The following is a 6000-nucleotide window of genomic DNA, read 5'->3' on the forward strand; positions in this document are numbered from 1 at the left end:
GTAGATTCTCATTTTTTTTTATTGAAAGAGATCTAATTGCTCCACTGGGGCCAGAGGGGTGAGGCACAATAAGGGTTATATAGTTAAATTCTGTAAAATCTCTACAAGTCCTTACTTACAAAAGGCACAATAAATTTTAATCAAATATGGTGAGAATAAAATAGAGTAGATCAATGGTTAAAAGGATTGTGCGGTTCCCCAGGGGCTGGAGGCTTAGGGATGTGCCCCAATTGGTTATAAACAAGGAAATCTTCCAAATAAGTACTACTTCTGAATTAAAAGATCTTGCTCAAGAAAGCAAGATATTCTACATGAATGTAGGAAATGGCTCTCATGGGGCCTGTTGGGTGGGGTCAAATAGTGAAATTATATGTACAGTCAGTATAGTAGCAAATTCTTTATGTACGGTCAAGGCTAAGCTTCTTTGTTTAAAGACATTGGGGCAATTGGATCTAATAGAGGAAGTCAAAATTGGTTATTGAATGTTTTTCGAATGAATATACCTTGATTACAATTTATCTATGAAACAAGAATGTTCACTGTTACTTAAAATTTGCCTGCAATTATATTATTATCAAAAGAAAAGAGAATTTTTCTATTACCTGGTAACCCATTTCTAAGAATCTTGTCCTGAGTATGAAGTGCCAGTGTTTGAAAACAATTTTTTTTTATGATCCAGGTAAATGGAAAAAATCAATGTACTTTCACTACTATGATAATTATAAGATGGAAGGATCCCTGTGATGCTTTATAAAATTTGGGAATGTTATGGCTTGATGTTCACTCTGCCTGGAGGCATGGAATTTTTTGTTTTGCATAGGAAAACTTTGTATGAGTTTATGCAATAAAATTAATTGATGAGTGAATTTGTTTCTTTTGTGATTGTGGACTTAGACTAGACAAAAGGATACTATTTTGTTAAATTTAGGACTTCTGAGTATAAATTCAAATATAGTGGTATTTTCATTTAATAGTAATTTGCTAGAGTAAAAACAGAAAAGTCTTAACTGTAATTAATGGATAACCACTAACGTGTTCAATATGCAAACTTGCATCGCCCATTAGTTGGAGTATATATATAATACTAGTAGAGATCTATAGGTTTAAAACAAAATGTATTTTATACTAAAAATAACAATAGCAAAAAATATTTTATTTAAATGCCCATTAATTTACTACAAGGTAAATTATATTTTACAAAGATTTCTAGATCTAAAAGCGTTATAATTCGGTCCACCTAATGAGTGTCCTGTGAGAGTTTTTTCACGCCCCACAATTCGTTAAGTGATATTTTTGCATAGAAATTGAGATGATGTAGCCTACTGATTTATCACACTGCCGACTATCAATACCAACAATTCCCGTGAAAGTTTAGTTCCTATGATGGCATATCATATTACAGTAAAGTATTGTCTTATGCATCCAGGACCCATTCTATACGTTTTCAGATTCAAGTAGATCAGTAGGACACAAGGAGATCATTTTCAAGCGCACGGGTTTCTAATCCATCTTTCTTATAACTCCAATCATGTGGTCGTGATCCATACAGTTATTGTCCGTTACACTAGAGACGTGCGATATGTACGTCTCTGGTTACACTTACCTGGCACTTAGCAATGACAACACACATTTAAATTATCCATATTTATGCTAAAGAACCAAATTTAACGACAAAATGAACTACGACCACATTGCAGTGATGACTTCCGGTTTCCTTCGGTGTTACGAACACGCTTGACAGGGCTGTAGTTTTGGCGCCAAAATTCAAATCTATTCTTTATTTGATAAAATCGTAGGTTTTAAGACACGATATCTTTATCTGACGGTGGATTTTTAAATAAAAAAATCTTACAGTAAAGCATGCTCTAATTATTATTAGGACAGTTTGTAAACAAAATTAAACGACAGAATTACGTGCAATAAATTTTTTTCTAGTTTGGAAATAGGCAATACTGAAGGCTGAATTGAGGTAAATTCAACAATAAAGAGTTGAATTACTGGAGAAAATGCCTTAACTGAAACAAATTTTAGATTTTATTAAGATAGACCGTTGTTATGTAGAAATTGAAATGCATTCTAATCTATTTTTCTTTATTTTTTGCATTCATATCCTAACCTTACTCTAAAGGTTAAAATAACAACTTTTTGGGAGTAGGGGTAGGTTAAGGCACAATATCAGAAAAACTGAACGGTCAAATTTTGAAATAAAAAAATATGTTTAATGATTCATATAATGGTTGACTAGGACAAAATTTGAAGAAAATTAAACGACAGATTTTTTCACAATTAATTTCCCAAGTTAACATCCAAATCGAAATTGAAGCCCATTTTTGACCATTATCGTAAAAATAACGGAGAAAAGAGCTTTTATGAACTAAACTAAGTCCTAACTATCTTAAGAGCAATGCCATCTCTCATTTAAAAGTAAAAAATATAGTGATACACAATAACACATTCTGATTCAGAGACATTTTCTTTCAATATACAACTTATCACTTTGATCCTATTCTATGTCAAGGGTGGTTGGTTTGAGACACCGTATCTCCATAACTGGTGATCAAAACTTAAAACAAAATTGCTTGTTAACAGTGTGTATACACTTATTTTAGTTGACGAAAATTTAAAGAAAATTAAACGATTGGAAAGTTTTTGGTCAAACTGTGTGGAACCACCTTAAGGACGGCCTCCTGTGCGTGCGACATGCATGCGTGTGGTGAGTGCGTATGTGTGTTTTGAGAGGCTGCGGTATGTTCGTGCTAAGTCTCCTTGTGATAGGTCGGAACTTTTGCCGATTTATAGTGCTACCTCACTGAAGCATACTGCCGAAGACACCCAGCAGCACACCCCACCCGGTCACATTATACTGACAACAGGCGAACCAGTCGTCCCACTCCTAATATGCTGAGCGCTAAGCTGGAGCAGCAACTACCATTTTTAAGACTCTGGTATGTCTTGGCCAGGGGACAGAACCCAAAGCCTTTCTCAAAGGGGCGACCAGACAAGCTGTGCCACGTTCGCTCCTCGATGACAACCGTACAAACGTGTGCATCGCGAGAGGTCGAGATGATGTACATGTAATTGAATCTTCCACTCCCAAAAATGCCGAGCGTTAAACACCGGAAGTAACTACTATTCTTTTAGGCTCTGGTATGTCTCAGCCAGAGGACAGAACATAAAGCGTTTGGTTATGCCGTCTTTATAGTAATACCTTATTGAAACTTAACGCTGAAGACATCCAGTAGGTCACATTATACTGACAAGTCGTCTCACACAGAAAACGGTGAAGGTTAAACAGGAGTAGAAGCTACAATTTTTAGACCGTGGTATGTCTCGGCCTGGGGACAGAACCCAAAGCATTCCTAACAATATCAAAACCGAACTTCCCATAAGGGACGACAGCAAACACACGAATCAAGAAAGTCTAGATATTAAAGTCTGTTTTGCTTATATTTGCACATAACAAGGCAGTAGTAACTGATCTTGTAACATTTCATAGAATACAGAGTAGACGAATGATTGTACATCGTACACTACTGCATATTCTAAAAATGATAATACTTTATTTTCCTACCTTATCCTCGTTTCATCGCTTTGCTATACACTTATCTCCTTTTTTTCCACAAAATTATTCCTTGGAAATAAAGTGGGGATCGGATTGACATCTGCAGTTTTCCGCCAAGAAAATGATTGGAGCAGACTTGGTGAATAGGGCGGATCATATTGTTGCCGCATTATCTGAACTAACCCTTTCTTGCTTGGAATTGGAGAGAAAAAATAGAAGATGTAACCGTATTTCACCCTCTTTTTATCGTCCGATGAACACCGGGGCATGGAACACCAAAGCATATTTTTGGGTTTCAAACTTCCCTCTGTTTGGTATCGAATGACGTTTCAAACCGTTCAATATATAGTTTAGAACTTTTGAGAATATTTGTTTTATAATTTTTGGATTAGGTATATATACAAGATCCGACGAAATCATGTCTTAAAATAATTTTAACAGGCAAAACATGTATTTCTCGTACTTTGTGCACTTTAATAATGTAAACGTACCTTGTATTTAATTTGACGAAAACTAAATTAAAACAGATTTGCGTAATGATGAATTAGCGCGCCTACGATGATTGCCATATAACCTAATGTAGATAAACATGAATCAGCGCTATTGAGCGAATACTTTCAGCGTGAAAGACGCTTAAATAAGATTACTGCTAAAATATGTACATTTACAGTATTGAAATCAAGACCCCATGTACATTTTCCTATGAAATTACCATTAACTATTTTAGGACATCTGTGTGTGACAGAATACTTAATCAGAACACCAGTTTTCTTAAAAAAAAATTATAACAATAGAAAATCCTAAAACTGTACCTTGTACAAAGTGAACATAATGACAGCTACCAAATCTGATAATAATGCCACATTAATCAAGTACACACCTCGCTGCTCCCATTGCGGATATACACGACCTTTTCAAAAGGTCATACGCTGTAGTTGGTAGTAAATAGGATAATCTTAACGCACGTAAGCTAACTGTTTAGTTTGTTACATCGAATCAACACGTGGCGGTCCTGAGTGCCTTAATACTTAATTCGGTGCAAACAGGGCAATTTATTGAACTATTAACCCTCTAAATCATGTTGACTGACAGACGGACGAGGAGGAAACCTATAGTCCCCCCGGGACTAATAATGAATAAACATGGTACAAATACAAAATAACATAGTTCAACCTTATCTAAAAAAAAAAAAAAATTGTGGAAAAAGTACAGAGGATATTCACGAACAATTTATCCATAACTTCTCAATAGGCGAGCGTTCGCCCTTATGGGTTTGGTTTGGTTTATTTTGTTTAACGTGCTATTAACAGCCAAGGTCATTTAAGGACGGCCTTCCGTGCGTGCGATATGCATGCGTGTGGTGGGTGCGTATGTGTGTTTTGGGAGGCTGCGGTATGTTCGTGTTAAGTCTCCTTGTGATAGGCCGGAACTTTTGCCGATTTAAAGTGCTATCTCACTGAAGCATACTGCCGAAGACACTCAGCAGCACACCCCACCCGGTCACATTATACTGACAACGGGCGAACCAGTCGTCCCACTCCTTGTATGCTGAGCGCTAAGTAGGAGTTACAACTACCATTTTTAAAAACTCTGGTATGTCTCGGCAGGACATAACCCAAAGCCTTCCTCACTGGGGCGAACGCTCAACTAAAGGCCAAAAGTGAGGCATTGTCAAGGGAGACATTAGGAAGAAGAAAGTTGTTCAGAAAGAATAGAAAAGGTAAGATCCCAAATTTAGTCGCCTCTTACGATCATGCAATGGGGGCAGCAGGTACAATTCGTACGCCCTACCTACAGGGCAGTCATTATAAGACAATACAAGGGCAATGACAAGACTCTTTTACCCTAACCCTAACCAATTGTGTCCATATTGCAAAAGCCGATTGTCTTGTTTACTTTAGAGTGCTACCTCGTAATCTGGTTTAAAGTCATTTCAGAATTCTAGTATAACGCTGAATAATTTGTGAAATTGTATAGAGCACTCTGGGCATTATCGACCATTTGTCTTATTAAAGCTTAATCAAAGACATACAAAGCGTTATCTTGTCATTCAATCGCTCCATCACGCAAATACTCCCTTCGGAATACCTAGAGACTGTCCTTACACTCATGAGAGCCTTCAGATTGCTAATGAATGACGTCGTTGAAAGTGACTTGGCGCGTGGTTTTCAAAACAACGTGACGTTACGGGAAAATTTCAAAGGAAAGGGAAAATGAAAGTTTTTTTTTTTTTTACAATGTACTTATATTCCGACAGTTTTTTTATTGTATGAACTGTATTTGAGTAATTCTAAGGTTTTAATGAACAAGAGGCCCATGGGCCTTAACGGCCACCTGAGATTTGAAATATTTCAGTTAATTTAATTGACCCCTTTTGGCCCCGCCCATCAGCCCCTGGGTGTCAGTCAGGGCCAACATATACATATTATCAAACTTTC

Source organism: Pecten maximus, chromosome 15 (assembly GCF_902652985.1).
Source record: "Pecten maximus chromosome 15, xPecMax1.1, whole genome shotgun sequence".
Lineage (NCBI taxonomy): Eukaryota > Metazoa > Mollusca > Bivalvia > Pectinida > Pectinidae > Pecten > Pecten maximus.